Raw genomic sequence first — 20,806 nt, 5'->3', positions numbered from 1 at the left:
CGTGGAGCAGTGGTGGTGCCACAGGCCAGAACGGCGAGGCAGGGGACCTGTGCTAGGAGCCAGTCAGGCCAATGTATTGTGGTCTGGCTCCCCGCTAGAAGGTGAGAGACTGCTGGGGCGGCACAGGAGGACTCTGGGCCCTTAGGCCATGGCTGAGCATTTGTGGCATTTGACCCATGTGAAGCATCAAAACTGGCGGCCGTCGCCTGGCTGATATTGATTTGGCTGGACTTGCCTGCCTGAGACCACCCTACTTGTAAAGCAGAGGTGAGGCACATTTAGCACCCCAACGTAGCTTGCCCAGTCTTTGTGGGCCATAGGGACTGGGGTTAATTGGTGCCCCTCTCTGGCCTTCCTGTTTGCAACCTACAGGAACAACTAATTCATAAGTGCACAGACTGCAGGTCATGGCTAGGCTAGTCTCCCACGTTCTGTACAAGCCGCACAGCTTGGGCAGGGCACTATACTCATCTACTACTAGCATTATTGCCCTGAGGCCCCAACAGGAACCTGTTAATATTTGTACTATTCCCATATGCATATGCTGCACATCCACTTCGATTGGGTACTATGCTCATCTACCCTTCAGAAGGCCATTTACTAAACGGATTATCTGGAGAAAACACTATGTGACCATTGCCCCTTTTGTGCACCTCTGCGACTCTGTAAAGCGCTCTCATACCCTAACGGGTCAAGTTCGCGCCCTATAAAACACAAAAATAAATAAATAAATAAAAATTGGAGTGCCATGCCCTCACAAGTTCAGAATTTAGAGACTCCAGCATTCTTAGTGGGAAGACCCAGTCTTTCGTGACAACTACATAGGGAGATACAGGAATATTTTCTGCACAATACGGGCACTGCCTCATTGGTCTTTATAGAGTGGAAAGTGTTTAAGGCCATGCTCAGAGGAGCTTGTCTCTGCTCCATGATCAGCTTGAGGAGAACCCTGCAGGGACAGTTCTAGTCTATTGAAACTAACCTCTATACCCTGGAAGTAGCCCACAGCACTGACCCCTTTAGGAAGGAAGAGCTAGCCGCAACAGATGCCTAGATTATGTCAAATTTGCTAAGCTACACCATACTGAAGGTGATAGGGCAGGAAGTCTGCTTGTCAGAGTGCTCGAGCCACCCTTACTTGACCCTCCGCAATGAGCAGTCACAACCTGTGAAGAGTACGTGGTCCAAAACTATCGGACATCAATACAGCCATCAAAACCTACAATACATGACTCTACTCACCAACCCAACTGCCCAGCCAGTCTAGTACTGCGGAGCTCTTTGCCGGATCTCCCCTCCCACAGACCACAGGAGAATAAAGGGAAGGCTTGGCAACACCGCTCACTGAGCAGGAAATACAGCAGGCCCTGCATTTGCTTGTCAAAGGCAAGACTCCGGGTTCTGATGGCCCACCAATAGACTTCTACACCACATTTGAGACCCTCCTGGCACATAAGCTGCTCTGGATAAACAACTCCACCCAAGAGGCCAGTAAACGGTGAACAACACTTACAACACAACTTTTACATCGCAGAGCCTTTACAACGCAACCATTACAACGCAAACTATTACAACGCATTGCTCAGGGGGGCGCTCTAGGATAGGGAATAGGTTAATTTACTATCCAATAACCTTCCCTAGTGTCCACGGAGAATGGAGTTGGAATAGTAAATTAAACTATTCACTATCCAGCACCCCAAAGCACTATGCGTTGTAATGGACTGCGTTGTAATACTTACGTTGTAAAGGCATGCGATGTAAATGCATGCGTTGTAATGTCATACATCCCCAGTAGACTCCCACCACTACTAAGGAGGCATTGATCACATTAGTCGTAAAACCAGGGAGAGACCGTATGATGCTGTCTTCTTATAGACCGCTATCCATATTAAATACAGATTATAAAGTACTGAGTAAACTACTCACTGAAAGACTGTTACCACTACCACCTATGCAAGTTCCTACAGACCAAAACAGGTTTATCCTTGCTAGAAACACATCCAAGAACATGAAAAGATTCTACCAAATAATGTGGCGAGCTCCCACTCATTCGCCCGACTCCACCTTTATAGCCATAGATTTAGAACAAGTCTTTGACACCATATGTTGTGATAATGTTTTTGCAGTCTTTATCCAGTGTGGACTGGGTCCTGAAATGATTAGATGGATTAAAATTGTTTTATTCCAATCACACAACAATGGCCAGGACAGGCAAACATGTCTTGGAGACACAGGGTATTGCCGGGGGGGGGGGGGGGCAGGCAGCGTTGTTCTCTTTACCCCATCCTATTTGCTTTAGCCTTTGAATCCCTTGCAGCAAAACTAAGAGTCCTAGGTAATGAGCTATAGATGGAACGGTACATGTTGTCTCCTTATACGCTGATGACATGTTGCTCAATATACAATACAATCAATATAGCTAGATGCAGATTGATACTCTTCAAAAACACTTTAAAGGCACATCAATGCTAGCACTTAACAAAACAAAATCATGTGTCTTCCCACTGCGTAAATCCCAACTCCAATTGACCATGGGGTAACATACTTAGTTAGGAGTCCAACACTTTTTAATACCTAGGAATCAATATCTACCATGAAGAACTAGATACAATGGAGGGCAACCTGAAACTGTCCATACAATCACTGCTCGACAGGTCTCCTTGTGGCCAAGTTGCCCCTTTTGGTTACGATATGCATAGCATTGTCCAAAATGGCGATGCTTCCTAGACTATGCATATATACAATTGAAGGAGGGTTCAAGGGGCAGTTTAACGACCAAGCACAGTAATTATCCCCCTAGAAACTTATGAGAAAACAATGAATAACTGTGGGTCTCAAGCAAAACTATGTGTGTAAAAACTGGCCGTCTATCTGCTACAAGAATTACTTTGGAGGCAGACTACTGGACAGAAATCCACTGTGAAAAAATGTCCATCAGTTACACGATTCGTACCGCCCAGTACATCATTTGGTCTACTTCACAGTAGGTAGCCCATTGTCTATCTCCATATACAAAGAGAGGAGACAGATGTCTGGTGATTGTTGTTATAGTTGTAACTGAAAGCAGTGCATAGGTGATTTAGTGAAAAATAGTGAAAGTGTTCAGAATAAAATTGGATAGGGCACGTAATGTAACTTTATTCTGGAGCCATGCCCTTCCAAATATAAAACCAATAGAGTGCAATAAAGTCAGATGTTTCAATAAATACCTTCTGACTGGGTAATCTGGTCGACATGTTTCTGCGGACTTACACGGTCGAAGTATGTACCTGCCGCTTCCTCAGGACCCATAAACTAAATTGCTACTGCTTATGTGTGAAAAAGATGAAAATTAAATTAACAATAGGACTTAAGTGAACACTAATGCTGAAAGTCACTTGTTCACTTACAGTTTTCCTCCTTTGGTATAGAAGTCCATTTATAGATTCGCCAGGATATCCACACATAGACAAAAAATAAATAAAATACAATAACACAATCATTAGTAAGGGTTATTATTTAGACATTGCTATCATGTAAGTGTTAGCATAGAAGGTATATTTAACCTTAGTATGCCCTCCAGTGTTCATACGTAACATAGGACTCACCTCAGTTTGTGAGGGGAAAGGCCTCGCCTCACCTGGCAAACAGCTCAGGGATATGAAGCACCGCTCTGCGTTGTAAAAAATATATTTAAGAGTTTATGAAGAAAACACATGACCACTCATCGATGCAGAACTCATTCTCAATCAAACACCTATCTCCTCAATATGTATGTTTAAGGGAGCCTATCTTGTATAAAGTTATTAGACATCTAAATTCCTGACGTTGTTCGTCAGCAGTGCGGAACATTCAGTTCACCAGTATGATCATCGCGTTAATCGGAAAGATCTTGGGGGAATGGTCCTCTCAACTAACTATCTCAAATCGCTACTTCATAACGTTTATCAAACCCACCATGTCTCATTCAAGATGTGATTACACCCTGGTCGCACACTGCAAGCGGCATATGTAGCGCGGCCACTATTCCATTTTACTCTTGCCCAGACAGCGCGCTTGCATTTTAGGGTTAAACTCAGTTTGTCTCGCCTCCAAACACCCTTACCTTCCCGTCGGTACTTCCAACAGCCTGCCGTGCTGTTTGGGGAGGTGCCGCGGACAAGGTAGGGTGCTTCCTTATTGTTTTTTGCGTGGTGATGATTGGTCCGCTACATTCACAGTGAACTACCCTGAATCATGGGAAGTGTAGTTCCCTTTAACGCACTTCTTTGAGGTATGAAGCGCAACGATGATTAGGTTACCCATCCTGCCTTTCACTCTCAAGAATCATGGGTAATGTAGTTTGGAAAAAAGCGTATATTCTGGTATTACGATCTCACAATTATAATGACATTTGTAATGTAGGATGATATTTATATTCTCATATACATCCGCTAGGTCGCTCATTTTATTAGGAACACATAGGGAGCATGCACCTTATTGTACTACAAGTCGCCGCTGGGAACAGACACGGTTCACAAATTGCAATAGTAGCAATTTGATCTACCTCATTACATGTCCGTGCACACTCAGGTATGTCGGTATGACAACCCGGAAAATTAGAATAAGGATCTCGGAGCACAAGAGTACAATAAGGTGCAAAAAGCAAGCGACTCGCCTAACGAATCACTACATTCAAGTGGGCCATAAACCTACAGACTTTGAATGGACAGTGCTGGAACAGCCCAATATACCAGCACACATTACTGATGTGTCTAAACACCTATTTAGGATAGAACAGAAATGGGTGTACAGACTTAATTGTGACAAGGCCGGATTGAATGAAGATATCCTGTGGATGACATTATAGACCACGTCAACGGCGCCAACATTTGAGGCTGTCCAAAGGATTCTCTAGAGCTATGAAACAGGCATATAATGAAGAGTGCAGAGTGCATAGAAGCGGCGTTGAGATCTTTGGCCATCTGCTAATATGAGATTTGAGGCAGTTACGGATAGACATCCATTTTGAGTCTTAATAACCATAACGTATGTTGTTGCACTACTTTAATAGTTGGAATATATGTGTTGACTACGTATCCCAGAATGCACTAGAATGTCCAAGATAAGATAATATAGGCAAAGGATCCAAGCATCCACAGTTAACCTGTGTCTGGAGGTCCAGAACACAATAATGTGGACTGTAGACCCAATCATTTAACGTTGCATCCCCTTAGGAAGGGTCTAAAACTCCAAAACTCTAGATACATGGTGGGAGAGAATGTCTAACTACATCGCGATCTTGAAACTAATGCGCTATAATCAATAACAAGAGGCATGCTCCCTATGTGTTCCTAATAAAATGAGCGACCTAGCGGATGTATATGAGAATATAAATATCATCCTACATTACAAATGTCATTATAATTGTGAGATCGTAATACCAGAATATACGCTTTTTTCCAAACTACATTACCCATGATTCTTGAGAGTGAAAGGCAGGATGGGTAACTTAATCATCGTTGCGCTTCATACCTCAAAGAAGTGCGTTAAAGGGAACTACACTTCCCATGATTCAGGGTAGTTCACTGTGAATGTAGCGGACCAATCATCATCGCACAAAAAACAATAAGGAAGCACCCTACCTTGTCCGCGGCACCTCCCCAAACAGCACGGCTGGCTGTTGGAAGTACCGACGGAAAGGTAAGGGTGTTTGGAGGCGAGACAAACTGAGTTTAACCCTAAAATGCAAGCGCGCCGTCTGGGCATGAGTAAAATGGAATAGTGGCCGCGCTAAATATGCCGCTTGCAGTGTGCGACCAGGGTGTAATCACATCTTGAATGAGACATGGTGGGTTTGATAAACGTTATGAAGTAGCGATTTGAGATAGTTAGTTGAGAGGACCATTCCCCCAAGATCTTTCCGATTAACGCGATGATCATACTGGTGAACTGAATGTTCCGCACTGCTGACGAACAACGTCAGGAATTTAGATGTCTAATAACTTTATACAAGATAGGCTCCCTTAAACATACATATTGAGGAGATAGGTGTTTGATTGAGAATGAGTTCTGCATCGATGAGTGGTCATGTGTTTTCTTCATAAACTCTTAAATATATTTTTTACAACGTAGAGCGGTGCTTCATATCCCTGAGCTGTTTGCCAGGTGAGGCGAGGCCTTTCCCCTCACAAACTGAGGTGAGTTCTATGTTACGTATGAACACTGGAGGGCATACTAAGGCTAAATATACCTTCTATGCTAACACTTACATGATAGCAATGTCTAAATAATAACCCTTACTAATGATTGTGTTATTGTATTTTATTTATTTTTTGTCTATGTGTGGATATCCTGGCGAATCTATAAATGGACTTCTATACCAAAGGAGGAAAACTGTAAGTGAACAAGTGACTTTCAGCATTAGTGTTCACTTAAGTCCTATTCTTAATTTAATTTTCATCTTTTTCACACATAAGCAGTAGCAATTTAGTTTATGGGTCCTGAGGAAGCGGCAGGTACATACTTCGACCGTGTAAGTCCGCAGAAACATGTTGACCAGATTACCCAGTCAGAAGGTATTTGTTTGAAACATCTGACTTTATTGCACTCTATTGGTTTTATATTTGGAAGGGCATGGCTCCAGAATAAAGTTACATTGCGTGCCCTATCCAATTTTATTCTGAACACTTTCACTATTTTTCACTAAATCACCTATGCACTGCTTTCAGTTACAACTATAACAACAATCACCAGACATCTGTCTCCTCTCTTTGTATATGGAGATAGACAATGGGCTACCTACTGTGAAGTAGACCAAATGATGTTCTGGGCGGTACAAATCGTGTAACTGATGGATATTTTTTCACAGTGGATTTCTGGCCAGTAGTCTGCCTCCAAAGTAATTCTTGTAGCAGATAGACGGCCAGTTTTTACACACATAGTTTTGCTTGAGACCCACAGTTATTCGTTGTTTTCTCGATGCTTCCTAGACTCCTGCACTGCTTTGCCAATCACCTCTTTATGTTGCCTGCCCAACTATTGAGATACTTGGATGTACTACTCGGACACCTGATTTGGGCCATTGGCAGATGTACAGTAGCGCTTAATAAATCAAGACCACCAATGGATAGGAGAGGATTAGGGGCACCAGAATTTTGAAATTGCCACCTGACAGCACAGTTGCTGTGGGTGGCATGCTGGCTGGCCGATAGCAACTTGGAGGAGACGAGCTTAACTGCCCGGAGGATTAAAGAGGGTACCATATTGCCTTGGTTCTTCTCTTTCAGGGGTCACCGTACCCCCTTGCAGCTGCTGCCTACTACAGCTCTGGGCTGCTGGAGAAGGGCTTTGACACATACTCAGAATCTCGCCCCTTACACTCCAGTGATCCCTCTTTTGGGAAGGATGGTGGATACAGCTGTGCTAACCAGCCCTGAACTGTGTCATTTGGACTCAACTGGTTTAACACTGTTGTGATTTATTCTCTAAATACACACTACTACCCCTGGCACAATTTTTACTTTATGTTAGGATTTGTATGGCACTATACTTACACTGGTAAGTAGAAGACTTTGAACCCCCCACACATACCCTACACGATTGGGTCAGGGCGCCACATGATTGCATGACTATATAAAGCCCTGTTAGTACATACAGGCACGAAGGGTCAAAAGAACTGTGGGCTAATTCTCTGCCCACCTTGGTGGCTCTACCCACTGTGGGCATTGCTTGTTACCCCGGACGCTCTGTTCAATGCCCCCGTCTATCCAAAGATGTCTGAATATCTGTCAAGGGTTTCTTCTATGAAATATTGGCCCTGCCCATGATTTTTTCATTTGCCAGTGAATTTGCTGTCTTTAGATTTAGTTCCCTTTTCTGAACTTTGAATTTTAATTTTTGAAACTACCTGCCCTCTGCCCTGTAGCTCTTTTGATTTTATCGGGATGTCTAATGAATTGTTGCCTATTGCTTTTGTGTATAGTTTAGCAATTTCTGATATCTGCTGCATTTTTGTATGGCCTGTCAGCACTACAGGTGTGCTCTATCAGACTACCGACTACAAAATATTATGGGGCCAAAACATTGAGGCCTAAGTATCAAGGACCAAAATATCCTGAAGGTAAGTATACATAGGTTAGTGTAGGTTTGGTTTACATAATTTCACATATGTGTACCTTCACATTATATATCAATCTTCAAGGCATGTCGGTATAGAATTAAGAATAGTAAATCTCTACTTACCTTCATGTTATTTTGGTCCTTGATATTTAGGCTTTGATATTTTTGCTCCACAATTTGCTTGTCCTCGATACTCTGAGCTACAACCCCCTCAGTGTTATCAGACATCGTGTTGGAGATCTTAAAACATAATCTTGCTGAGGGAGTATATGATTATATTGTTTAGTTTAGTTTTCCCTTTGAAATATGAGACTTTTTGTTTCAGGGAGTTACCCGACGATTTTCCCTTAGCTTCTGCTACTGTTCCTCTGAAGTCAAACACCTTGTTTTGTGTTTTTTTTTAATTCAGAATCTTGTGTTTTAGGAGGTGTATGGTATTCTTTGAGGTGGTCACTGAGGGATTACTCCCCACCTAACCTTTGCCTTTCGATCAAATGTCCCCCTCATTGCCTCGCTCTCAACCTGCATCGAGAGTTTGAGGGGCAGGTACTTGTTTTTCAATCCATGGCAGTCTCTCCTCACAATAAATAACTAAGATGTTTGAATTGCAGGGAGTTCAAACAATCCAAACTGTTTCTTGCCGGTGTATCCAGGATGTCAGAGGTGCTTTCGTTCACAGTCCACCCTGCTTCACCCTGACTGATACATCTCCCTGCAGATGCTCCTGACAGGATACAAGAATGAGTCCATGCTAGAGTGCCAGCATCCAGCTCTGTGTTACCAGATAGAGCTTAGCCTAGTGACATGTCTTATACCGAGGGTCGGGCTTCAAAAGTGCCAAAGCCAACAGCCACAACATTCCTATTCAGGTCCAGGTTAAAAGAGAAAAAAGAGAGCTCCCAATCATTTCAACTCAGCTACCATGATCTCTCTCCATCTAAGAAAAATGACCATAATGACACAAGTAAGGAGCCACAATACATTAATTACAGAGATAAAACCATATTTTCAAAAATGCAGTTGACAGTCACGTAGATTGAAACCCATGTTTCGTGGATATGAAGGGTTTGCATCTAAGTAGTGCTATCTGCAAACTGTACTATGTTTTTTCCTCTCTTGCCCTCTGTGCACTTTTTGGTAGGCCCCACCCCTCAGTCAAGTTATCTCCCATATAAATGCATATCCCAATTTCAGATCACATGAACTCACCGTTTCTCCTCTTACTGCCCAATGTTAATGGCACTGTATTGGAAGTTCAAGTTCAAGTTCAGAGATTTGTATAGCGCACTACTCACCCATAGGGTCTCAAGGCGCTTGTGGGAGGGGGAGCATTATTTATCGAATAGCCAGGTTTTAAGTTCCTTTCTGAAGGAAATGTGGTTCTGTGTGAGGCGGAGGTGAGTGGGGAGAGAGTTCCAGGTCTTGGCCGCCAGGTAAGAGAAGGATCTTCCTCCCATGGTGGATCTGTGGATGCGCGGAACTGCGGCAAGCGCTTGGTTGGAGGATCTTAGTTGGCGGGTGGGTGTGTAGAAGGACAGTCGTGTGTTGAGGCAATCAGGACCTAGTTTGTAGAGGGCCTTGTGAGCGTGGGTGAGGAGACGGAATGTTATTCTCTTGTTGACGGGAAGCCAGTGGAAGTCTTTCAGGTGGCCGGTAATGTGAGCTTGGCGAGGGATGTCCAATAGGAGTCTGGCTGATGCATTTTGGATGCGTTGGAGTTTTTTCTGTAATTTGGCTGTGGTTCCGGCGTAGAGGGTGTTTCCATAGTCCAATTGGCTAGTGACCAGTGCGTGGGTAACCGTCTTTCTTGTTTCGGTGGGGATCCAACAGAAGATTTTTTTGAGCATACGGAGTACGTTGAAGCAAGAGGATGAGACGGCGTTAGCTTGTCTAGTCATTGATAGGGAGGAGTCTAGGATGAAGCCCAGGTTGCGTGCGTGGTCTGTGGGTATGGGTGCTGTGCCCAGGGCCGATGGCCACCAAGAGTCGTCCCAGGCAGAGGGTGAAGATCCTGGGATGAGAAGTTCCGTTTTGTCTGAGTTAAGTTTTAGGCGGCTGTTTTTCATCCATTCGGCTACTTCTTTCATGCCTTCATGAAGATTGGTTTTGGCGGTGTTAGGGTCTTTGGTGAGGGAGAGGATCAGCTGGGTGTCGTCAGCGTAGGAGATGATGTTGAGGTTGTGTTGTCGCGCGATGGATGCGAGGGTGGGGCTGAGTGATGATCCTTGTGGGACTCCGCAGGTGACTTCGGTGGCTTCTGATTTGAAAGGGGGGAGTCGGACTCTCTGGGTTCTCCCGGCGAGGAACGAGATGATCCAATCTAATGCTTTTCCTTGTATGCCGATGTTGCTGAGGCGATGTATGAGGGTGATATGACAGACTGTGTCGAAGGCGGCGGAGAGGTCGAGTAGGATGAGGGCAGCTGTTTCTCCGTTGTCCATTAGCATTCGGATGTCATCTGTCGCTGCAATGAGGGCGGTTTCGGTGCTGTGTTTGGCTCGAAAGCCGGACTGTGAGGGGTCGAGGGAGTTGTTGGATTCAAGGAAGGTGGCGAGCTGACTATTGACGGCTTTCTCAATGACTTTGGCTGGGAAAGGGAGGAGGGAAATGGGGCGGTAGTTCTTAAGTTCAGAGGGGTCAGCTGTGGGTTTCTTCAGGAGGGCAGTGAGTTCGGCGTGTTTCCAGCTTTCTGGGAAGGTAGCGGAGTTGAAGGAGCAGTTGATGACATCACGGAGATGGGGTGCGATGATTGAGTTTGCTTTGTTGAAGATGTGTTGGGGACAGGGGTCGGTTGGCGAACCTGAATGGATGGAGTTCATTAGGCGGATGGTGTCTTCGGTGGTGATTGGGTTCCAGGCGTTAAGGTTGTTAGAGAGCTGTTCGGTTTTGGAAGTGGGTGGGGTGGGCTGTTCTTTCGCAATGTTCTTAAAGCTGTTATGTATGTCGGCGATTTTGTTGTAGAAGAAAGAGGATAATGAGTCGCAGAGGTCTTGGGAGGGAGTAATGTCGTTTGAGGCTGCGGTGGGGTTGGTGAATTCTTTGACGATGTTGAATAGTTCCTTGCTGTTATGGGCGTTGTTGTCGAGTCGATTCTTGAATGCTGATTTCTTGGTGGATCGAATCAGCTGGTGGTGTTTCCGGGTGGCTGCCTTGAAGGTGGTCATGTTGTCGGTGGTTGGGTTTTTTCTCCATGTTTTCTCGAGAGTACGGCATAACTTCTTGGATTTCTTAAGGTCATCATTGAACCAGGGGGCCTTTTTGCTGTCTTGTTTGGTTTGATGGTTTTTCAAGGGTGCTAATTCGTCAGCGCTGTGAGTGATCCATTGTTTGAATTTGATGGCAGCTTGGTTTGGGTCCGATGAGAGGGCGGGTGGGTTATGGTTGAGCGATGTGAGGAGTTGGTCGGTGGTGATTTTGTTCCATTTTCTTCGGGGAATAGGTTGAGGGGGGTTGTGGGTCGAGGTGGTTTTGTAGCTGAAGTGAACACAACTGTGGTCCGTCCAATGGAGAGCTGTGGTGCGATCGAAGGAGATGTGTTTGCTGGAGGTGAAGATTGGGTCGAGCGTATGTCCGGCTACATGGGTGGGGGTGTCAACAAGTTGTTTGAGGTCGAGATTGGCCAGGTTGTCAAGAAGGGTGGTGGTGTTGCTGTCGTTCTTCTTTTCCAGGTGGAAGTTGAGGTCTCCCAGTAGAATGGAGTTCTCGGAGGCGAGGGCATGTGGAGTGATGAAGTCAGTGATGTCTTCGCTGAATTGTTTACGGGTTCCTGGAGGCCTGTAGATGAGGGTGCCTCTGAGTGTGGTCCTAGGGTCGGTGTGGATCTGGAAGTGGAGGTGTTCGGCGGTTGTAAGGTTATCGTCGGAGCTGGTCGTGATTTTGATGGTGTTCTTGTGGACGATGGCGATGCCTCCTCCTGTTTGGACGGTGCGGTCTTTTCGGGTGATCTTGTAATTGTCCGGGATGGCAATGGCGATGTCGGGTGTTGATGATGCGTTCATCCATGTTTCAGTAAGGAAGGCGACGTCCAGTGATGTAGTATCGAGTAGATCCCAGAGTTCAGTGGCGTGTCTGTGGATCGAGCGGGTGTTCAGCAGGATGCACTTCAGGTGGTTAGAGTCGGGGCTGTGTTTGGGGTTAGTGGAAGTGGTATGGGTCTTGATGCTGGTGAATTTGCAGGAGTGGCAGGCGAAGGGTCCATGGGTGTGTCCTGGGGCAGCTACGCATCAAAGAGGTGTGCGTCCGGGGTTAAGGGCTAGGAGGGTGGCGGCGTCATACGTTATGCTGGAGGGGTGCGGTTTGTGGGGGCCAGGGTGTCTGGCGCTGGGCGCGGTCCAGGCGCGGACGGGCGTAGACGGGCTTACCTTTGGCACACCTTCGGCACGACTGGGGTGCGATCGCTGCACGCAAGAGCATCTGTCATATGTGGATAGTGGAACGGGAGGGGCGAGGGAGGGGCAGCTGGGAGGCGGGAGGCGGGCTGGAGGTGCTGGTTAAGGCACGACAAACAAAATGGTGGGGAAATCGAAACTGAGCCTGGGCGAGATTGGGGCACAGGGAGGAGAGATGCTGAGGGCAGTGGCACCGGCACAAACAGAATATAAATATCGAATTACAAAGCCAAACACCAATACAACCTGAGCGCTAGCTGCGAATGCAAAATAAAATGACTGAAATGACACGAAGTGCACGTTTACAGAATGCAATTTAAAAAGACACAAAGTGCACGTTTTCAAAGCGGCAGCAGTGGCAGGCAAAACAATGTGGCAATAGCAGGCAGGCGTATAGCGCTACGATACCAAATTCAAGCTGTGCAAAGCGCTATGGCAGTCGGGCAGGGGGCAATGGGAGCGACCGCTTCCTACGAGGTAAGAGAGGTCACTGTATATACTACACCAAAGTAAGTATAGTCTGCACAGAGTCCAGTGGCGCCCCAAAGCTATAGCATAGGCTAAAGTAGATAATACCGTGCTCTCTTTTGTGGTAGTGTGGTTGAGCAATCAGGCTTATCAGAAGGTAGTGTTAAGCATTTGTTGGTCATGGGAAACAGCATTTACAACACTGACATTACCACGAAGTGACATAACAACGCGGTCATTACAACGATCGCGCTGTTACCACGCATGCCTTTACATCGCAAGACATTTCAACGACTTGCGCTAGGTAGCGTGCAACACCAGGGAATGTGTTGGATTTTAAATCCAACACATTCTCTGCTGTTGAGCTAACTGGAGCAGGGATAGTAATTTACATTATTCCTAAATCCAGCGCACCTCCTAGCGCAAGTCGTTGAAATGACTTGCGATGTAATGCCATGTGTGGTAACAACGCGGTCGTTGTAACAACCGCGTTGTTGCCTACCGGGGGGTAAAAGCACGCGTTGTAAAGTGCTACATTCGTTGTACACACTCAGGCAAGAAATTATGTCACACACTCAGAGATTGAATCCAGACCGACTTTGCTGTTTTTGGGCCCGATTCACAGAACTAACTTAAGACAAAATCCTAAACTTACTACCATTTTGGTATTCACAGAAGGCACTTACTCATTTTGGTATTCACAGAAGTCACTTAATCATTTTGGTATTCACAGAAGTTAGGAGTTCTAACTTTAGGACTCTTAAATGCCTTCTGTGAATAGCGAAAGTCTTAAAATTAGGATTTTTCTCAATATAGTAGTAGTAAAGTTAGGACTCCTAACTTTCGGACTCCTAAATGCCGTCTGTGAATACCAAAAGTCTTAACATTAGGATTTTTCTCAACTTTACTACTACTAAACTGAGAAAAATCCTATGTTTAAGACTTTCGGTATTCACAGAAGGCATTTAGGAGTCCTAAAGTTAGGAGTCCTAACTTTACTACTACTAAATTGAGAAAAATCCTAATTTTAAGACTTTTGGTATAGCAGTCCTAACTTTACTACTCCTAACCTGAGAAAAATCCTAACTTTAGGACTTTTGGTATTCACAGATGGCATTTAGGAGTCCTAAAGTTAGGACTCCTAACTTCTGTGAATACCAAAATGAGTAAGGGCCTTTTGTGAATACGAAAATGGTAGTAAGTTTAGGATTTTGTCTTAAGTTAGTTCTGTGAATCGGGCCCTTTATTTCTAGAACTAAGATTCACTTAGTAGCAGGTAAGACTTTCAATACATTGATATTTTGCAAGATACAGTTTGTACTAGTTTTGCATAAGCATAGAAGTCACTTTGCGGTAGAAAAAATCGGTTATACCTGCTTTAGAGTAGTTAGAATTACTCTAGATTACATTGTTGTTACTTTTCTAGTTTGGCATGAAGCAAACTAATAACACTGCCAAAGCATCACAGGACATTCATAAACAGGTTAACTCTTTTAAAGGCACCGAGTTACTTTTGTTGCAGTTCAAGACAGTTCAACACAAAAGCTTTTTCAGAGAAAACCCCCTATTCAGTCCTATGGGGAATAATGAAGTGTTAGATTTAAAGGTAATTAACGGTTTTGGAACTGGAGTTCTAGGGGCTAGAAGCAAGGCTCCCCAAGGTTTAGGTTGGCACTCAAGGGGCATCACCAGCGGCACTAGGGAGGCCGGGTGCAGAGTGCAGGGTGCCAATGTTAGCCAAAGTGGCTACGGGGCACCTCGGTTGGGGGCTGCTCATGCACAGGCCACTCGGTCTTGAGAGGCAAGGTCCTGGGGTTAAGGTAAGGGTAAAGGGTAAAGGCGGTCCCAGTTTAGCACCAAGTCCACACCACCAGTGTCGCAGGGGCAGCCAGGTGCAGGGTGCTTAGGAGGTGCTGGGAGCCCAATTCTTTCCTATGGAGTTTGCCGGTCAGAGAAAAGGACTGCAGGCTGGAGCCAGAAGACTGGACGAAGGGAACCAAAGACTGGAGGATGAACTTGAAGAGTTGCTGGTCACCAGGACACCATCGGTCGGACACCTCAAGACACGGGGGCTGCGTGTGCAGGGGTGTCTTTTCATGTCGGGTACTTTTCACCGGTTCTGGTCGGGGGACACTTCAGGATAAGGTTGCAGAAGGTCAGAGGAGGTCATCCAATGCTGGATCACAGGTCAGGATCGCTGGGGGGATCAATCCTGGGATGTTTGGCCGTGGACTCGGGCCGTGGGTGTCAGGTGCAGAGTGGTGAGGACTCGCGGATCTGGCTGGATCTGGAGTCCTGGCTTGGGTCGCTGTTGAACAAATCTGGTGTCCACAGGAGATCAGATTCTTTGGGAAGGCTGGGCAGGTCCCCGGGGTCCTTGGAGGCTGCTGGCTACAGGACACACCAGTTTCAGCTTTCAGGTGTTTCGGAGCAGGAGACAGGTTGGTAGGGCTTGGGCCAAAGCAGTTGTTGTCATCCTGCTCTTCTGCAGCACGGTTCTTCAGTCCTTCTTCTTCTTGTCACATTGAATCTAGCTGCTGGGTTCAGGGCTGCCCCTAAATAGTGTATTTAGGGGTTGCTCATGCAGATAGGACCTCACGTGAGGTATAGGGTACCTGCAATAAGGGTGACTTACCTAGGCCTCATGCAGTGCTGGGCAGCATGGCACACAGGGATGTGTTCCAAAAAAGAAAAAGAAAAAAAAAGTATGCGGTGCACACTTGGGGGCCTATTAGGATGGCGGAAGGACCAGCGTCCGTCCGCCACCCCCGAGGTGGAGGGACCGTCCGCAGGGGCAGTGGCGGTCCCTCCGTGCAAATTAGGATGTGACCGCCACCCTGGCGGTCACGTCCTGTATAGATAACATTGCGGCGGGTGCTGCTTGAAGCAGCACCCGCCGCAAGGTTAAATATGCATCACTTCCATTTGCATGCACAAAACGGCAGGCACCGCACGGTGCCTGCCGCCTTGTTATGTTATGCATTTTTATTAGGCGCACAGATGCTCCAGCCAAGGAGCGTCCTGGCGCCCGACAAGGCAGCTGCACAACACAACGAAACAATAATCAAACACAATTAAACTAAGGGAATAAAAAGGTTTTCACCGCCCTGCGAAAAGAAAGCAGATCCCCAAGGGCACGAATCGCCAGGGGAAGGGAGTTCCAAAGCACCGCTGCCCGAACTTTAAAGGAGCGCCCACCAGCTCTACTCCGCTTAAAGCGCGGGACAACAGCCAGTTCTAGATCAGCAGATCTTAAAGCTCGGGCTGGAATGTAATGGGCCAAAAGTGTCGACAGAATCACAGCTGGAGACCCCTTCAGAATCTTGTATGCGACACAGAGGACCTTAAACTGGATCCGCTGGGCCACCGGGAGCCAGTGCAATGAGCGCAGAGTACTGGAAGTGGAGCAAGATCTAGGTAATCCTACCCCCGATCTTGCTGCAGCGTTCTGGATCCGTTGCAGACGTCCAATCTCAGCCTGGTTCAAACCTACCAACAGGGAGCTCGCATAATCCAGCCTAGAGATGACGGTGGCTTGGATCATGAGCTGCCTCGTGGAGGCGTGAAAGAACTTGAGCACTGGACGGAGCCCGCGCAGAATACCAAAGCAGCAGGCCGCCGTACGCTTGGTATGGCAAGCAAACGTAAGGGACGGGTCCAGCCAGACCCCGAGGTTTTTAAGCTCGGCAACTGGGATGGGAATCGGACCCAGATCCCCTGGCCCCCATCTCTCTCCCCAGCGTTCCGGTTGTTTGCCAAAAATCATGACCTCGGTCTTACTAGCGTTCAACTGGAGACAGTTGGACGTCATCCAGCCGGCGACCGCCCGCAGTCCTTGCTGGAACCTGGGGGCATCAACATCGGCATCCCCGCTGATCGTAACCGCCAGCTGGGTGTCATCGGTGTATGACACCATTGTCATACCCCATTGCCTGACAACCTCAGCTAGCGGCCTTACGTATAGATTGAACAACGTAGGACTCAGCGAGGAGCCTTGAGGAACCCCCAGGTCCAAAGGATGGTATTTGGACTGGTACGGCGGGACGGTCACGCTAAAGGCCCGATTGGCTAAAAAAGACCGGAACCACTGGAGAGCGATGCCGGTGACACCGACTTCCTCTAAGCGCGGCAGAAGGATCGGGTGCGATACGGTGTCAAAGGCGGCGCTCAGATCTAATAGCACCAGCGCCGCCATTTGACCAGCATCGAGCACGGAGCGAAGATGCTCCACCATATACAGCAGAGCCGTCTCCGTGCTGTGACCGGCCCTAAATCCATTCTGCGTCACATCGAGGACGTCAGCATGAAGTAGATGTTCCGAGAGGACCGCGTTGACATGCGCCTCAGTCACCTTAGCAGGCCATGGTAAGAGTGAGATTGGTCGATAACTCTCAGGCTTGCTGCCATCCAAATTAGGTTTCTTAAGGATAGGACGAACCACAGCTTGTTTCCACTTTAATGGGACTACGCCGGAAGTGAGCGACGTATTGATCAACGAGCAAAACGGGGAGGTGCCATGTACCGCTAAGTCTTTAAACACCGATGAGCAAAGCGGATCCACAGGGGACCCCGACTTCACTTGGTGAGCCAATTTATCGAGGCTTTCCGGTGTTAAAGTGGGAAAGGAATGCAACCCCTCAGATGTTAATGGCTTAAGAGGTGGATTAGCCGAGGGAGTCGTCAACGGGAAGGCCCGATAAATGGCGTTGACCTTTTCCAGGAAGAAACCAGCTAGTTTTTCACAGTGCTCAACAGAGCTCTGGTGGCTCGTCGTAACCTTTTTAGCAGTGAGATCTTTCAGCACCTTGAAGATAGCCTTAGACGGGTTAGAACTCGTCCTGAATTGTGCGGCATAGAAGGCGGCGCGGGTTCTGCACACTGCCCGGTGATATAATTTCACCGTAGACAGGTACAAGATTTTCTTCCCACTATCATAGAATTTGCGCCAGGCCCGCTCTGCACGCCTACAGGAAACCTTCAATGCCCGCAGCGAGTCATCATACCAAGGGCTGGATTTACCAGTCCCCACTTTACAGCATACAATTGGGATGAGGGTGTCTAAGGCCCTGGTGACCCAGTTACAAAACCTATCATAGACCTGATCAGCTGACCCGATGGTGTCAAATGGGTCGGTTGATAAAAGATGGAAAAATTAATCCAGCTTTAGCTTGTTCCAACGTCGTCTCGGGATGGAACACACCACTGACTTAGGTTGTATAGCCGGTGTCGGGCAGAGGATCTGTATCAAATAATGATCAGTCCATGCCAATGGTGTATAGCTGGAAATGCAGGCTTCCGAAAGGTTGGTGAAAAGCGGATCGAGGATATGGCCCCCTGAATGGGTGGGCTGTAACACCAGCTGAGTCAGCTGGAGCGCCTCAAGATCTGCCAAGAAACTGGACACCGTAGGGCTAGCTAGATTATCAAAGTGCATATTTAAATCCCCTATGATGGAGAAGTTAGAACACCCTGCAGCCAGTACACTAATGGCATCTGGTAGCGCCGCTCTAAAAGCTACTTCACTCCCTGGGGGCCGATAGATCAGAAGCCCCGACAGGGTGAAATTAGGCGTAATGGCTACCTTAAACATTGCGCTCTCACAGCCCGAAATTCTTTGACCCTGCCAGGTACAAGAATAACAGGACTTAACTGCAAGAGCTATCCCTCCACCTCTGGAAGCTCGGTTAAGAGTGAATACCGAATATTCCGGCGGAAAGGCCAAGTTGACAACGGCCGTATCGGCATCCTGCAGCCAGGTCTCGGTCAGGAAAAATAGGTCTGGAGAGACATCGCCTAGCAGGTCAAAAATGTCTAGATGATGCTTGACAAGCGACCTAGCGTTTAGATTCCAAATGCTGATAGAGGGCTGTGAACTAACAGCCACAGTGCTGCCATCCCTACAGCCCCTACTTAAGGGGGCGGGAAGAGTGAAACATCCACACCCACACGTAAAAGGGCCGCATAAGGGATCAGCCCGAGGCGTGCCACAGACCCCCCGTGACTGATTGATGGCAACAAGACTATCTCTAGAGTAACACAGCATGATGGACAGGGAAACAGCCAGGAGCGAAGTCAGAGCCCAGCCACGTCCAGCGCTTCCTGTCGCGGACGGGCGCAGACGGGCAGGACTCTGGCACGACTCCGGCCACGCGAGGCCGCGCCCGCTGGGCGTTACCGCTGCACTAAGCGGGGAGCTTTAAGTACCTGCCCCTCCGTAGCTCCTGCGCACTAGAGCGCTCGCCGGAAGTAGTCCCTGCCCACTCCACTACCACACCACTCCAAGATGGCGGCCAATCCAAAAACGGACCCCACCCCAGAACCGGACCCGCACAAGCGGCGGTGCTCTCACGATAATAGTGCAGGTAAGGGGGCACACAAACAGGGGAAGATATCCCAGATAGAATAAAATAATTCACAAGAAGTTTTAAAAAGTTTTCTAGTCAGCAGTAAAAAGCGCCAGTAACAAGTGCCAAGCGCACAGCAGCGTAGCGCAGCGCTACCTTGTCAGGGCGAGCTCCAGGGCGACTCGCCTTAAGTACCTGCCCCTCCGTAGCTCCTGCGCACTAGAGCGCTCGCCGGTAGTAGTCCCTGCCCACTCCACTACCACACCACTCCAAGATGGCGGCCAATCCAAAAACGGACCCCACCCCAGAACCGGACCCGCACAAGCGGCGGTGCTCTCACGATAATAGTGCAGGTAAGGGGGCACACAAACAGGGGAAGATATCCCAGATAGAATAAAATAATTCACAAGAAGTTTTAAAAAGCTTTCTAGTCAGCAGTAAAAAGCGCCGGTAACAAGCGCCAAGCGCACAGCAGCGTAGCCTTGTACATGCAAAAGCTGGGGGGTACCATAGGTACCCCCCATGTGCACCCTTCACCCCCAGACACCCTAGGGGCCCGCAAGGGCCCCCCAGAAGCTATTTTCCACATGCTTTTCCACGGCGGTAAATTTACCGCCGCGGAAAAGCATGTTTTCAAACACATCCTAATTTTGGTGACGGTGTCTTGCAGACACCGTCACCAAACAGCCCTCCACACCCCGCGGATCAGCGGCGGACGGACCTGCCATCCGCCGCTGGTCCCACCGCAATCCCACCGCCATCCTAATCTGGCGGTGGGTGTTTTCTGTGGCCGCGGCGGTGAATCCACATCCTCCAGGCCGGCGGTGGCTTCCGCCGGCCTGGAGGATGCGGATTCACCGCCATCCTAATCGGCCCCTTGGTTTTGAAATTTTAACCAATGTTAGAAGAATGCTTAAACAGATGTTTGTTATTCTAAATATTTGGTAGCAATGTACATTTGGATTAAGAATGTATGTTACATTTCTGTATTTAAGGTGAACATATATATTTTTTGTGTTTTCTCTTTATTTTAGTTGCCCCCGAAGAAGGGACGTAGTGTCGCGAAATGCATCGGGCCACCCTTGAATGCAATACTTTGCGTTTTGTATAAACTGAACGGCTTAGTTAAAATGTCAGCTCATTGAGATAATGTCCATCATATCAATGTATGATGTATATAAAAGGATGTTCTGATCTTGTATTTGAATTTGAATTGTGTAATAACAAACAACAATTAATTTGATAACAATCTTGTGTTGACTTTGTTCTGTTTAAACAATGACTAACATAGGAATAGTCTTATAGAAATATATATAAGTTGTTAACGTGTTTTGAAACTCTTGTACTGTAGTGCACACAGGTATTCAAGTGAGAGCTCGCTGACATTTTTGGATTTATACACAGGGATGTGTGCCATGTTGACTCTTCACTTTCAGCTGCACCACAACATGCAGGCTGCAATGGCAATGGTGCATGTTTGTGGTGAGAGTTCTGTTAGGTTGGCATATCATGCCGTTGGTGCCATAG

At 47.2% G+C, this 20,806-nt stretch overlaps 1 long non-coding RNA gene across 1 annotated transcript in view; it reads left to right on the top strand.

The window, feature by feature from the left end:
• LOC144819676 (uncharacterized) overlaps nt 1-20,418 on the top strand; it is a 103,544-nt gene extending 83,126 nt beyond the window's left edge. The window contains exon 3 of the long non-coding RNA XR_013607506.1: nt 20,314-20,418. This is a non-coding gene — a long non-coding RNA (uncharacterized LOC144819676). The remainder of the gene's footprint in view (nt 1-20,313) is intronic.
• The last annotated feature ends 388 nt before the right edge of the window (nt 20,419-20,806 follow it).

Source organism: Lissotriton helveticus, chromosome 2_1 (genome assembly GCF_964261635.1).
Source record: "Lissotriton helveticus chromosome 2_1, aLisHel1.1, whole genome shotgun sequence".
In the NCBI taxonomy this organism is placed as follows: domain Eukaryota; kingdom Metazoa; phylum Chordata; class Amphibia; order Caudata; family Salamandridae; genus Lissotriton; species Lissotriton helveticus.
Note: the sequence above shows the minus strand (reverse complement) of the source record. Positions and strands in the feature narration are given on the sequence as shown.